General features: G+C 39.6%; 1 protein-coding gene across 2 annotated transcripts in view; it reads right to left on the bottom strand.

Moving 5' to 3' along the window:
• OTUD7A (OTU deubiquitinase 7A) overlaps positions 1 to 15187 on the bottom strand; it is a 106839-nt gene extending 91652 nt beyond the window's left edge. For both annotated transcript variants that reach the window (XM_015639085.1, XM_015639087.1), the window contains exon 1: positions 15014 to 15187. The gene's annotated coding sequence lies outside the window, so the exon portion shown is untranslated. The remainder of the gene's footprint in view (positions 1 to 15013) is intronic.
• Between the last annotated feature and the right edge of the window lie 1334 nt (positions 15188 to 16521).

The raw sequence follows: 16521 nt of genomic DNA, 5'->3' as shown, positions 1-16521 counted from the left end.
GGGCCTATGGAAAAAGCTTTCTGACCAGCAGCAACAGAAACTATCCTGTTCTAGAAGTATATGCTCACATATGCACATACACACATATGGATAAATATTTATTCCACCTTAACAGTGTATTTTTACCCTCGTTAGTAAACTTCTCCACCAAAAATACAGGGAAGGCTTACCATCTAGAATGTGTTTTATCTTTGCATAAAGGTTGATGTTTTACATCCCCAAGTGCTCCTGACCGCTTTTCTCTAATTGATTAAATTAATTTTAAAACTATTAAGAGATCTCTTTCAGTTCTGCCACAGAAGTAGAGCAAACTGCCCAAGAAGTACTTTGTCATTTCCTTCCAAGTTAAACAGAAGAAGTGCTTTTGATTAGAACTGTGGCACACACACATTTTGCTACTATTCCTTTGGCTTCAGTCAGCAGCACTGCTCTTGGAGCTGGCTGAAACCTTGCCATTATATTTGATACTCAGTAGCAGAAAGGATGATAACCAACAGAAGAAACACTCAGACTCCATATTGTTTTCTCGTGGGAACTCTGGACATGCTGATAACCCGCTGATTAAAACGGATCAGCAGAACCAAAAGCTACAGAAACGCTACAAGGAAGGAACATGGGATGAGTATCAGCTCCTTGAAAGGCCTATGGCATGAGAAAATAACAAGTTTCCTCATCCCTGAAGCTGTTCTTCATATTCCAAATGCTTTCTCCCCAACTTATCCTGAAGCATAAAAATAACAGCCAGAGAAAGTGCTCTGCTGCTTCTACAATGCAATTTGAGGAAGCCCATTAACAATTCTTTCAAATTTATAAGCACCTTCATAACCAAAAAAAAATTTTGGACAGTCAGCAGTGAGATGTACAAGTGATGGACAAAGTTTTGAACCTCGACTAACCCAAACACTTTCTGTTTCTGGGGTCAGCTGCCTCCAGGCATGAGAGAGCATCCAGCTGGACTCCCAACTCTGAAAAGTGAGGGGAAATGTGACCCTTCCACAAACACCCTCACATTAACCATGTAGGAGCACATGAAAAATGCCATCAACACAAAGCCAGATGAAAAGATATAAAGAAATAATCAAAATTTGCAATAAGAACAAAGATATTTTCTTGCTACTATGAAGTTGCCTTAATTTTTTTAAATTTTACCTGTATGTTTCTACACTCACAGTCAAAAGGGAAATCTTCTGCATCATTAAAGGACTACAACACTACCTGAAACTTATCATGCCAAGTACTGCAGCATGTGAAAGATCTCACATTATGTAAAGTCTTCACATGGAGTAAACATTGAAATTGTCATGTAAGGTGCAAAATGACAGTCATATGCTGTCCCTCCTGTTCTAGCACCAATCCACATTTGGATTCCTTTCGAACCAAGTAAACTTAGAAATTCTGTGTGAAAGTATGCTGCAAAGGCAAGATACCCACGTTAGTGAAGATCAGAGATTATGACAAGGTGAATGTTTTCCTACAGGCAGCAAACATAGCTTTTGGCATAAGTACTTCAGTGAAAAGAACAGCTCAATTGCAAATGCTAGCAGGCAGCAGAGCAGTGGGGATGTGTGTGGGTCTGTGGTGAGTGAAGCTGGATTCTGAACCCTCAGGCAGAAGACTGGTACTTGCTCCCTGCAATCTGTACAGGCAGCTTGTAAACTTTGATGTCACCTGGACTAAACAGAACGGTCACACCCTGAGTCCTCCAGCTAGCACAGAGGCAGAACATGTAATTAAAAAGGCTGCTTACATATTGTGTTTCTGCATACTGACTATTTCAACTGGGGAAAAAAACAGGAGTTGAAGTGTTGAAAATAAGAGTTCCCTGAAAGCAGTAGCAGTTTCAGAATGAAGAAGAGGCCAAGGAAAGAAGGCAGCAAAGATCATGACTGGAAATGAGAAAATCCTAGAGATAAGAGATTTATAGAGATGAATGCCAGGGGATGCCCAGGAATCCTGGCCAATGTTTTCCAAGACTGGTAACTTCAAGGAGAGGAACAGCACAAATCAATGTAACTTTCTACCCAACCTTCCCAACCCTAGCAGTGCTCAACCTGCTGGGAAGTGAAAACCCTCTGAACGTAGTGCTGGCAGCAGAGCAGGTGGATGAGATCCCAAATAGGACCAATGTGACAAAAGCCTAATTCTTGGTGGTTCTACAATAAACCCACTTCATGCTGGTTTTAGCTCTGCCTCACCTTTGACAGCAGCAATGCTCAGTTTCCTCTTAGTTCTCCTCAGCAAGCTGTGGCTTACCTTAGGAATGCTACTACCTGTTTACTGATGTTTAAGCACATTTGATTCACCATTTACAAAATAAAAACATAAACAGTAAAAGAAAAAAAATATATCCATCTAACTCCCCCAAATCAAAGAAAAGTTAATTTTATACTGATAGTTGCCACTACCTCATGGAAAAACACAGCCTAACAGATAAAAAAAACCCCTACTAATCTAAAATTGAAGTTTATGATTAATAATAAAAAAATTAGGAATCCATTGAAGGATGTCAAAGAATTAATTTGTATTTCAAGATTTCTATTTCATGTATCATGGAAAGAAGCAGGCAGGAGAATAAAAGCTTGAACAAAGAAAGACATCTTATACTCCTGGGAGTTCATTTTATGCTGCAAGTGGTGAAAAGCCTCTTTAAAAAGGTTATAAATTCCATATTAATTTCATTAGGAAAGGTCCCATGGCATATTAATTTCATTTCTGGCACTGTTATTGCATCTTTTTAGATGCAAAAAATCTTGAAGTAATTTCATTAACAGTAAAGATCTGAGAAAGCCAACTAAAATATTTTAAACAGATTGGTGACAATTCAGCTAGAAAGCATGCAAGTTTACTCTAATTCTCTTCCAATTAACACCATCCTGACACACAAGAGCTAGCAGGCTCTGCTGCTGAAGTTATCCCCAAGGCCTCTATATTTGCAAAGACTGCATGAACAGCTCTCAAAAGATTAATGACCTGCTCCTTTATTTAAGGCAGATACTCATCTTCAGTGATCACATATGAGCTCTGCAGCTAAGCATGAAATTTAACAGCTGTCTTAGCTTATTCTGCAAAGAAGAGTTTTTTTCCCCCAAACACTTGCTACCCTGGGCACTGGACTATTCTGGACATATAAAATACTGTAAGTGCCAACATGTGCAGTGGCAGTAGCAGCTTCTCCATGCTGGCCTTGACTCTGCAGCCTGACTTTGCATACAGCCCCTGAAGTTACACATGGTCTCAGCAAAGCCAACAGGAGCTTTTCACCATAGGATAAATTTATAAAATGCAAGCAGATAGAAAGCATGTCCTAGCAAAGAACATTTCACACTCTGTGATCACTTTTACAAATACAGGATGCTTGTTTTGTATGTTTTAAGTCATGACAATTCTAAAACCCACATACACTTACTGCTTAATTGAAACACCAGCTTAGCTACTATAAAAAAGGAAATTCTTTTCTTTTAGTTGTTTTAAACCTTCTTTAAGTTGAATTAAACTTAATTCAACATCACTCTTAGTCACAAGATAGGTGACAAAAGGCCTTCTTTGAACAACAAAGGCACAACCTGTGTGTCCAAGGCTGCTACTTTTTATAGATTCATGGTATTCATCTAATGTATTAAGAGTCTATAAGTCAGGAGAGGGAGTATTTTTTAAAAGGGTGCTATAGTTCAACAAGACCTATAGAATTTTAAGAAGAAATTCCATCACTGAGTGCTACAGCTAGACTTATTCCAGGAGATCAGACCATAAAACTTCATAAATGTCCCACCAGCCTCAGAAAACTGTCACATCCTAGACATCTCTCCATCAAAATACTAAATCCCCACAACAAATACAAAATGTCTGAAGAATTTACCCATTGATATATAGAAACTACATTTTGAAATAAAACAGATAACTTCTAAGCCCTAGTCCCCTTAATATTAAGGCAGATTTTGATAGTAGTAGTAACAATTTGCCTATTGTTTAGGCATTTCAATTGGAGGGGTTAAGAGGTATTGAAAATTAATATTTTAGAAACTTTGTTTCTTTGATCAATTTGATCAAATTCATTGATCATTTAATCATTATTCACAAAGCAGTATAAGCCAAATGATTGACAAGCATGGGATTCATAGGACAACATGGATTGAGCGCAGTTCTAGAGGATCCCAGAAAGGGAAAGGTTGGAAGGGATTGTGGGAGTATTTGCCACAGCTTCCCAAAGACTACATACCTGCAGGTTCAGTTTCAAACAGCCATATCTAAGAGCCAAGGAAACGGTTTTTTTTGCACAGTACTGAAGAAGAGACAACATGGAAGGGTTTGGGACTTAGGTTCAACTGTACTTTTTCAGATATAGAATCACTGTTTTGAGCTGGGATTTTACAGCTTGGCTATTAATAAAGTTACAACTTTATCTGGAAGTTCAATCATCAGGACAATAATACACTTTTTTAAAAGTTCATATAAGAAGCTTAAATCCCTTTAAATGAAGTCATATGATCTCTTAAGGACCTGTAGTCAGGTCTTCAACTGAGGCAAGGAACACTGGAAACTTTTAAAACAATTTTCTCTGTATGGCTACTGACATAAAATCATTTATTTTAATCGGTCTCTGAAAAAAACCCCAGATTTATCTCAACTATTCACACACAAAACTTAAATGTGCTATTGCAAAACACTAACAAAAGATCTATCAAACCACTGGATCTTAGAGCTATAGTCTGCTTTTTGCTACATTTGGTTAACTTTATCGAATCCTGAGCCATTTACACACCAAGGAAGATTCCAGAAGAATGCACTTTATGAATAGCTAGTAATGTATTTAAAGGGAATGTGCTTATTCTTAAGCAAAATATGCTTCCTGTAAATACTGTGAGATCCTGCTGCTAACTTTTTCTGTAAATACAACAAACTCTGTTGCCTTATTTAACATGCATTATATGCACTGACCCAATTTTACAGTGCAAGGCTTGAAGAAGAGCTGTTAGATCTACAGATATGTAACACCACTACATTCCAGCCAAGCAAACAGTGGGAACGTGAAGAAACAACACAGGAGAACTGCATATTATTAGCAGTTCTCTCCATCCACATATTTAATTAAACAGGCCATAAGCTTTTTCTTACCTGGCTGCTTAGGGATTTCTAAAAATTAAAATGATAAAACCCAACCAACCAACTAACCAAAAAAACCGCCACATGACTTCTCTGGCAAATTACCGGAGGATTAGCTAATTCCCTACTTCAAAAAAAAAAAATTTACATGGTTTAAAGATTTCTACAGATTTTCAGCAAATATTTTTGCTATTTGACAATAACTCATGCTTCTAGAACATATCTGTAAATCTTCAACTACCTTTTCCACAACCTTTTCTTTCAAAGGTAGTGGAAGCCCCTTACAATTGTGTACCTACAGTTTTATATCTGCAGCTACTGTCTTTCATTTGCTTTGTAACTTCAGCTAGAAGATCAAAGAAAGGTCACATTTTGCATAAACAGCTGTGTAGACAGGGAAGTTCCGCATTGGCGTTTCCACCTTCACAACACTTGGTGAACCCTTGTCTGCAGCGCTCATCTCAAGTTACAAAACTACAATTAACACCAGGTTAAATTTATCACAGTATAGCAATAAAAACAAATAAGATAACCACAAGATACTATAATTAGAGTTTGACTTACTAGGCATTTTTGCATCTATATCTTAGGATTTTACTCTACTGCCTTGAATCACTTTTAAAATTAGCTGCTCTTAGACCACAAAATACACAATAGCGATGAAGTTACAGGTTTCATGAAAATCTATTTTCTTCCTCTCCCTAAACACAATGTCTTTTCCATAGCTATATCCAAGAAAGATATGGCTTGGAGATAAAATATCACCAGAAATCACACCTATGTGGCAAACTATTTTATACAGTTACATTTCGCCCCACTTTAAAAGTGAATATACTGACATGGCATCGTTTCAAACAGCTCAAAATAGATTTTTTTTTCATAGATATTAGTCATGAGACATGTTTTAAAATATCTGGGCAGGTCTCTGACAGTCAAAGACAGCTTTATGGGTTTGAACAGAGTAATGGTAATAGCAGTGAACTAAATTCACTTGTTGTCCATCCACTCTTTTAGTATTTCAGCTCAAAATGCATTTTGCTGCCACAGTGATTCCCTCTGAGGAAATCTTCTGCCAGAGATACTCAGAACTCCACAACTCAAAGGCTATTTTCTGTCCTTATTCTACTAGGAGAGAAGGCCCATTTCTGTGGCCTGGAGGAGGTGGATGGATTTTGCATTTTTAAAGCCCCAAACCTCTTTTTCTCCAATTCCTAAGGACCATGGCAGCTTGACTCTCAAGGAATTTGTTACAGAACCATTTTCTCCTCCATTGCTAAGTCTCAGACCCACAGAAATAAAATTGTGCAGAGAAAACATACATACACATGTTACTATAACCTCTATGAGAAAATAATTAGGGTAAAGCCAGTCATGGGACTATTTCTACCCAAAATGTACAGTAAAATTATGCGCTCTCCAAGTCATTACCTCACAAAAATAAAGCAACTTTTTATGGAAGTAAACTTCATTATGAAATACAAAGAAGGATATTTCCCATGTTTCTTTCTGTAAAGATACATTCAATGACAACCAAAAGGTTTTGGATATACCTTCTCTCATGAGTACATATCTCTCTATTTATACTGGATAGGAAAATATTTTATCTTAAATATAAGAGGCATGTGGAATGAAACCTAACAACTGAATAGCTCTTGAAGGGGCCATTTCTCATGTAAAGCATATTTTAGGAGACAAAACTGAAGGAAGGAAAATTATAACAGCTCTGTTTCTCAAATTCTACATCAAAGAAAGTCAGGAGATCATCAGCTAGATGCAAACGTGTCATCAGCTCCAGGCATTTAGACCTGAGCTACTTCAGGCTGAGCGAGTATTCATCTCTGGTGGTAGCAGAAGATAATGACTTATATTTCCGTGCTAATTGAGGTCTACACTTTGCAGCCTTGTGTGCTCATATCAAGCACCTGATCTGCATTAGCACTGAGGGGGAGCAGCCAGCAGCACCTCAGCTGGAAGCACATGCATCAGGTTTTTCAGTGTAAGAACATAATGCTTATCTGCAGACACGAGAACGTCATCTTTTTGAAGTCAAGAGTGCTACCAAGCCTCATGAGCAATGCATCACAGCAGTGAGGAGCATGTGCCAGTGAGTGCCACAGGCTTGTTTTAAAGATTACCTCATGTGTAATAAGTAATTAGTAGTTTGTTGCACGTATTTTTAACCACAAAACGAGTTTGACTAGACTTGGACCCTACTACAAAATTCTTATTAATTCTCCCAATCACAAGTATTGAGATTCAATTTCTAACTACTAGCCACTGTTTGACACATCCTCCTCTGCCAATCACAGAGATTTTCCCTCTGAAAGACAGAGGAACTGAGAACAGTGTTTAGGATGGGTGAATAGACAGGAAACAGGTATCTCCTGTTACAAAGATGATGAGCCCAGAGAGAGACAATGTAATCATTATTGTTACAACCAACACAGCTCTAGATTTATGATGCTGTTCTTTCTTCTGCACAGGCTTTTATCTGTCAATGTCAGAAGAAATTTTGAACAATGCAGAATTATAAAAATGTAAACTGTGTTGCCCAGGAGACACTACAGATCTCTACTTGGGGTTTCTTCATGAGAACCTTCATATAACATTTTTTCACAACCTTTTGTTTCCTCTTATTGTGATCAAGAAAAGACATCCTTTTAATAATCCTGATTAAATTCTGCTTTGAGCATTTACAGCCTGACTATACACTCATGAAGATCTATCTTTGTATTTCTTGCCCAAAGCTGTTATTCAGTCCTTATCTATTAAGCATGCTCAGGTTGGAATGCCAGAGCAGAGACATACAAGTGTGACTACACATTGAGAGAAAGAGCAAACCAGCAAAGTACTTCTGGGTGCCTTTCAGAAAAGGAGGATTACTCTTGAGTAACTTTTTTGAAGTAAAAAAGTTTTCCTACTTTATTTGAAACTCTGTCTTGAAGTATTGAGCAGTGAACTGAACCACAATACAAACATCTAAGAAAACTTCAATTATGAACATAGATGTGAGTTCTATATATCTGAGGTTCACATGCATTTATATAAAGAAGTCTGAAAGAATAAATTGTCTATTGCTAAGAAACACTTGGCTTCTGCAGCTCTCATCAGCCTGACAAGACAATCCCTAAGACATTCCCAACTTCAAGATTCAAAAATTCATTCCTCCACACAGGTCTTCTTTCAATACAGAAGGGACACTGCAAAAAAGTCCAGCAGTAGAGTAGCTGATCTTTTTTGCCTGCCTCCTGAGATATCAAAACTATACATGATAAGAAACTGTGAAAGTAGCTCATAGGGCCTCAAATATCTGTGGAAAGCTGTCACTAAAACCTGGAAATGCCACCCTACACAACTTAACACTGGCATGTCTTCCCATAGTATTGTGAACCTTGCTTTTTATGACTGTTGAAAAACCAAACATGAAACACCAACATTAATATAAACCATTTCAGCTGTCGTGATCTTTCATTTAAATTCTGAATTTTCAAGTTGACTTCACAATCTCCAATTTTAATCCCCTTCTTGTAAATGCGTGGTGCTCAAGGCTAATGACAAAGGATACTACTTTTCAATGGCAATTTCTTACCAGCAAACAGCTTCAATTTAGCAAAGTGAAAACAGTGTATCAACCTGATTTTATTTAACCTTATCCTTGCGGCTTTCTCCACACATTACTTCTGTTAATTTGTTCTGAAGGAAAGCTTGTTGCCAGCTCTTAACTCAGCTGTACTTGGCAGAACACATGAACACACCGTACTCTCTGAATCTTTCCCACATGTGAACTTTATCTACAGGTTGTATATTCTGTCATTTTTTCTGATGAAATTACATAATCTGCCTTCCCTTTATACTCTGCCTTTCCTTTAACCACTTGTACTATTCCAGAGACAAAGATGCAAAGAGTTATTTACAGGGACATGGGGGTGATTTAGTTGCTTTACACTTAATTATAGTTTGCTAAATTAATATTTTATTTACACTAAAACAATCCTCTCATTACCATAATGTTATTTAATACACCTGTATGTCCTCCTCTTCATGAGAATTGACAATGTAACAGCTCTAAGACCTAAAATAGAAGCTACTGGGATACTAAATATTCTCAGGTAAGACATGGGCAGATGTTAAGAGATGGCAGATCTGAAATTGTTCCTGACAAATCCATCTGCAATGCTTTGGTCTGGGTCCGCTTCTCAGGTAAGTATGTTATTCTGATTAAAGTGTGTTATCATCTCTGCATCTAAGTGTACAGCTCGATAGTCTGTGTGTAATTCTACTGTCTGCTGCTTGGTACAGGGTGAATCTAGGTAATAAACTCAAGTTCACCACCATCAAGCAATTGTCCTTTCCACTGATCTCAGTGCTAAGAGGGAAAACTATTTGACACAGGATAAAAGCTCCTTTGAACTACCTCAGAAAGTTTGCAGGCAATCTAAGTGTTTGCACAGAAATTTAATCAGTATATAGCTAGACAGATACATCTGGGTTTATCTCCCCATGTCCTTGCTTAGCAATTTCCTACAGGGTGTAGGTACCCTACAGAGTCACTAATCAGTAATAGTGAAATGACTCATTCCAACCAGAGACAGAGCAATGTAAGCTAGGCACTGTTTCTTCCACTTGGTTTCTTGTTGCAATAGGTCTCAAAACATATGAGAAAAGCTAAGCCAGTAAAGAAATTAGTGCTATATTATGTTTTTTGGCATTCTTGTACTCAAGATTTGGGTAGTTTGAGACAAACAAAACCCTTTAAAAAGTCAGGCTCCCAAATTAAAGTTCTTTCACTACTATGTTGTGTCCATATAGACACTGGCTGCGGGACACACCCACGGCCCTTCATTGCTTGAAGAGTACTTTTGAAGGAAATTATACTTATTGTAATATTTAGAAAGTAAATACAATGGAAAAAGTAAAGTGACTTAACAAATATCAGCTCTATAAGAAAGGTCTCCTACCCCAGTGCCCTTGTTCTTGGGACTAGAAGTCATCTGTGGGATGACTGAATTGTCAGTCACTCATGCATTCAATGTCTCAGCAGTACCAATACAACAACCTGAGCCCAGTCTGCTGTGTAATACAAAGGAATAAATTCAGTATGCTTTTCAATCAGAAATATAACATCAGCAGAGTTTCATTCCTTTTTAGGTGCTGAAACATAAAAGACAGAAAACTAGAGGAGAATTTTTCATTCAGATTTCCTAATAGGCACTGATTATTTTACCAGTTTCTATGGCACTATCACCATGGCAGCTAGCCATTTTAATCAAAGGCATTTGAACACATTTCTGATAACATCACAGTATTACATCTCCTGGTCACACACAGCAGTAACCACTTTGTACATTTCCATAGGACAGAGGCCACTAATGTCAGCAGACATCAGGATTAGAAACGTGATATTTCAAGCATCTAATTAAAGAACAAGTTCTCAGTGTTCCTTACTCTAATTCTGAAAACAATAGTGGAAATATAACCATTGTGACCAAAATGAGAATCAAAATTCTTCCACAGCTTGCTCAGTTTCTACATGGGTTTTGCCCCTTCTTTGATTAACTACTCAATGCAAATGATTACTCAGCAGGTCCTAAGAGAATGTGCAAGTGAAAAAAAAATCACCATAGAGAACTGAGCATCTGCAAAACACTGACAGATAAAAATAGCTACTTTACCCTTTGTAAAAAACCTCCATACTTTGTTCTGTGTAGAGGCTAAATTGATACATTGCATACAAGACCGAAATCATGAGCAGAGAGCAGCAAAACTCAGGGTTCTGACCAAAAGAATTTCCAGTGTACAACGGAAAGCATTCTAATCTTACTAAATATATCATGAAGCATTTGCAAATATACTCAGTCTGAAAAATGCCCTGCAAGTATTGAGAAATACTTCTAGCAACAGAAATCCTTCATGTCATCTATAAAATACATAAGAAAATACATTTTCAAACTAACATAGAGCAAATTCATACTTTTGTCCCAAGATTTCTGGGGGATTTTTTTACTGAAAGTGTATTTCAAAAGGCTGAGATACTCTAAATAAATAAATTTATAAACTCTTATAATAAAAGCTAGTAAGCAAGCTGAACAAACTCTCTATTTCAAGGCTAAAGCTTTTTAAAGGGTCCATCCAAGAGATATTAAATAAATACAGATGCTGATAATCCACAGTAAAACACAACAGCAAAGCACTATGGCTAAAAATCACTGGTATAACAGAATCCTAAAATAGACAACACCAACCTCAAACAGAAGAACAAGAAACTTAAGTAAACTGAGAATGAGACTTGAAATACATCACAATTAGCTTTGTCTTTTTAAACTACTTAAACTCAAATAATCACAAACAGTGATGTTAGGTGAACCATATGAACACAGAACATTAAGTCAAGGCTTTCATATCTCCAGTACCTCCATGCTTGTCAGATTTACATGTTTTCTTCCCCTGGGTCAGTAGTTGGGGAAGGACAACAAAAAAAACTCTGGAAAATATTTGACAGATAGTGTTGTTCTATTACATTTACATGTATATACTAATTAATCTGCCCTTAAAATAAAACCAGTCAATTACCATCTAGGATTTGAGAACAGTCCTGCCATCTTACTCAACTTCTCTGTTTTGTGTCATGCTTTGCTTTAGGAAAACAGTGATAAAGAAATACAGGAAAATGTAATATAATATCCATGCAATATTTTGACCACACCTCGTAAACTACTTTTGTGTAAGTCTATACAGCTGAATTTTCAAACCGTCTAAGCAGACAGGTTGATCTCCCACTTTTTTCATTAGGGCAACCTAATTAATTTTTTTTAGAAAGTCAACATACCATTTAGCTCCATGCTTTAATCTAAAAATCTATGAATGCTTGTATAATCATATGAATGATAAACAAACCAGTAAAATACAAATCTTCAACAACAACAACAAAGTATTTTCTATTTTCAGTCCTCAATTTAATAACAGCTGCACCTGGTATTTTAAGCTTACCATTTCCTTAATTAAAAGTTTATGTTTAATTTTTGCTTAATATGAATCCCAAGATATCTTACGAAATTAGAGTCAAAAGAAGCTTCAGATTTCATTATGTTTTTGAAATGCTGAAAATATTAAACATAAGGAGACTTCACTAAAAACTGCAAGATATGAGATGTAGACTGTCTGAAAACAAACGTTCTGCTAGTTCCCTTAGTCCTTTCCTTCTCTCAGGTCCAACTTCCTCTCCTGTATAACTCAACATATAATTATGCCTTGCCAGTGTTCCTCTCCTCCCATGAAGACTACAGAGGATTACTCTGCCTAAAGGCAATAACAGACAAAATAGCACAATGATATACACATTTTTTAAATTCTAGAGTTTATTCAGTATATAACCAATTTAATAAAAACACTCTTTCCCCCCCAAATAACACAGATGCAATACCAATGAACTCATACAAGACTCTAAATGATCTGAAAACACCACAGGGATTATATTTAAAACATACAGTTTTAATTTAAATTAGATGTTCTATGTACAGTACTGGTTAAAGCATAGATTCCCTAATCTTTAAATAAGTAACATGAAGGGCAACTATGGCAACAATGAGCATAATGGTTGTACCGGTTAATATCAGTCAGTGCTCACAGCCTGCATGTGTACAGCTCTATAAAATTCCTTACCTGGAGTCCCATTCACTGGATGGCCTTTCTGCTGAGCCTGCCAACATGACAATAAGAGAGATGCAGGGAAGTGAAAGATGCAGAGTTAGGCTAACTAGGGAAGGACTAAGTACCTTTCTACCTGCTCATTACACGCTTCCTTGGAGCCTGTAACATCCAGCCACCATCACCATTACATGAATTTGTATTGATTAAACCAAGACTAAAATCTTCCAGAATCCATTCGCAAAAAAACCCCAAACCAAAAACCAACCTTTCCCAAAAACAGATGCATTATGGTTAAGCAATCAGTTACTTTTACACTATCCACAAAAATATAACTCTATAAGACCTGACCCCTACCTGGCCTCATTCCCTTATCAGTTGTTACATTATACCTGAATTAAGCTGTCCTGAACATGACTGAGTTTCTTGTAAAAACTAGAGACATGAAAATGTAGTATCACAAAAGAGCCAGACTCACAAAGGTGTCATGGCTACCCCATGTCATAGCACGATTGCTGCTGTGTGGGCACAAACAGCCCACAGAGACTCTGTACTCCGTACCAATGTTACAGCTTTAGCAAAAGCATACAGCCTTCTAATAGAAAGTGTTCCAGAGGCTGCTAGGCACTGATATTCATCTATATTCCAGATTCAAATGGGAAAAGTCTAGCTTGCCCCTGTGTGAGCAGCACAGTCATACCAGGGAAAAATCTGGCCTCCATCCATAGAAAGGAGACCATTTAGTCAATTCACACCAACAAGCAGAAAACAGAGCCAGATCCAGCCTCAACAGCTAACACACTCATATTTTAATAACAGATTGTAAATAACAAAACAACACTTTTCCTATCAACAGCATTTTCAATTCCAGAAGCTTAATACAATTTTCTTTAAATCTGTGCCATAGCAACCTTTATTAAAGTCAATGTCATCTGTAAGGACTGAATTAAAATAAAATGTGGGCCAAATTTATCAGACATTAGTTCCCTTTGATACAGAGCTCAGAACATTGGCTGTGTGTCATCCTAGATATGGTATGAATTGCATACATTGCATCCAGCAACATATTTTAAACCAGGCCTTTCCAAAATACTTTTTCCCTGATCATCAGTTTTGAGTATTTGTCTGAGATGGTGAAGGTCAAATGAAAAGTCTGAAAGGTTTCTCTCTGTTTACATTAAATTTATATCCATATGCTAGGAAATGCAGCATTATTCAGATCTAGGGAGAGAAGCCTCAAGAGTTTATTAAAATATGACAGTGTTTTAGCCTGTCAATTTAAAGGCACCTCCAAGGGACAACAGAAGAGACCATTCCCTCTGGCTGTGGGAGCTGTGTATGCCCATGTAGGCATGAATATCAGTGTGTGTGAGAGACACTGACCAGCAACGAGGAACTTACTGTGACAGAACTACAGCAAAAGTAGTCAACAATTTATTCTTTTATTTTCAGCACTGGCTCATAGGGCACGCTGCATCTTTATGTCAGACAGGTACCGAACAAATCTCCAGAAAGCGCTCAGAACAGACATATTCCTACAAGCTCCAGGGTGAGCGTAGGGGTAGTGAGCTTTTTAAATTTAGATTATGTAAGGTCGTGTGCCTCACTGCATTATGTTTTATATGCACATTATATCTTGCTGCACTATATTGCAGCCTGCAAACTCTTAATAAGCATTATTCATACAAATCCAGGCAGACATCCTTTTGTAGCTGTTTCAGAAGAACAAATATCACATGTACATCTAATAGTTATCAAATGAGGTCAATCTCCCCGCAAATGTCCTGACATGGTCCAAGAAACACAGAAGGATATACTAACTGCCTGAATCGGCCTCTTGCCCAAGCAGCACCGAACCAGCCGGCCAGGGAACAGGCTCCTTGTACAGGCTGAAGCCGCGAATGCAGGAGCGAATCGAGTCTGCAATGCAGAAGCCCTTCCCGGAGCTCATCAATGAGCCGGGGGAGACGGGGCGGGGGCAGAGCCGGCAGCCCTACCCGCATCCCCGCCACGCCAAGCCGAGGCACGGGGCGGGAGGCGCTTCTGAGCGCCCGGCTTTGCCCTGACGGGCTGCGGCCGAGGGCGCTGCCCTCAGGCTGTCCGCCCGCAGCTCCGCACAGCGGGAACTTCTGCGGCCGGGGCGGCGCGGGCAGCCTGCGGGCAAGGACGCGGCAGGGCCGGGCCCACCTGTGCCACCTGCGCCGATGACACCGGCCCGCCCGCCCGCCGCTCGCAGCCCGGGCGCGGGAGGAGGAGTAGCAGCTCTTACCTGCTCCCGCTGCTCCTCCCGCAAGCCCTCACTAGCGGAGTTCCATCTTCCTCCGGCCGGGAGGGGGAAGGGGGGGAGGGAGTCGACCCAGCACTGCCGTCCCCCCCCCAGCTGCCGCTTTCCGTCACCGCTGTCCCCCCGCCCGCGCTGCCCGGCGTAGCGGCCGCCTCTCGCCCGCCCTACAGACGGCACCAGGAGACGGAAAGCGAGACCCACCTCCCGCCGCCACCGCCTCCTTCCCATGAAGTCACCGGCCGCAGGGCCCTCCCTCCCCTGGCTGCCCGCAGCGGCCCGGGGAGCCGCGCTCCGCCCCGCTCCGCCCCCGCGGCAGCAGCGCCGAGCCCCCGGCACAGCCCTGCCCGGGGCCGCCCGCGGGGCCGCCGCCTTCCTTCCCCCTTCCTTCCCCCTTCCCTCGACGGCGCTGGATGACCGTGGCCTCGGCTCTCCTGGACGATGCCGGCGGCAAAGAACGGCCGGGAACGGCCCCCAGCCGCCCCTGCACCACGAGCGCTCCTCCGCCCCGCGATGTCCCGCGGCAGGGGGAGATGGGAAGCGTTGCTTCCTTTCCGTTTCCATCCTCGTTCTGGAAATCATCATGCCCCCTTTCGCCCACTCAAAGTGGGGTACGTTACAGTAAGTTACTGCTTTCGGTGTGCCTTTTATTTCGACATGAAAGTCTATTTCAGGCTACAGTAACTTCTCAACTAACCTGGTTCCAGCTATTCCAGTATGCACACAGGTGTGTTCTGTCTCACTCGGTTAAATCTACCTTCCCAACGCCAAAGCAGCTTTTCACTGTTACTCTTCCAATAACATAAGATTTGAAAAGGAAATGGAATAAGGAGTACACTTCTAGAACTAAGCACTCGATTTTTTTCACTTTACTACGACAAAACCAGAAATATGCAAGACTAAGAACAAAATACGTGGGATAGAAGGGAAAAAAAATCACAGGTGAACCTGTCCCTATGCAAAAGAGGCCTCCTTATCTAGAAACACCAAGAATTCTCACCTGAAATCAGTCTACTACTGACGATGTGCAACCAGTAAAAGATACAGCAACCCTAAATCAGTAAGAAACACCAACTGTAAACAATGTAATGCATTTTGCACCAACAACCAAAGTACATTTGGTAGCATGCAAAGACAGTCTTGCAGATATGCATTTTCATATCATAAGCAAGTGAGGGTTGATGGTTGATAGGGAAGAAAACCAGATTCAGCTCTCTGATAGAACCAAAACCAGTTTAGAATATTGTTGATACCCCCAAAAGAATCTCATCATGCCTTTGAAAAATATTTCCCTCTGCAGCCAATGCGAAGGACAGGAATAAAACATTTGTAAAGGTTCCCAACAGTGGTACATATGACCTACTGCTTTAAATGCATTGAGCTATTACCTTTTGGCAAACCATGACAGGCAAAAACCAGAACAGTTTTGTCCAATACTGTTTTGAGCCTGCATAAAATGAACTCTGTTTAGTTGCCCCTCTCACTCTCTATTCTCC

The sequence above is a fragment of the Parus major genome, chromosome 10, assembly GCF_001522545.3.
Source record: "Parus major isolate Abel chromosome 10, Parus_major1.1, whole genome shotgun sequence".
NCBI lineage: Eukaryota > Metazoa > Chordata > Aves > Passeriformes > Paridae > Parus > Parus major.
The sequence above is the reverse complement of the archived record's forward strand: the minus strand, read 5'-3'. Positions and strand labels throughout refer to the sequence as shown.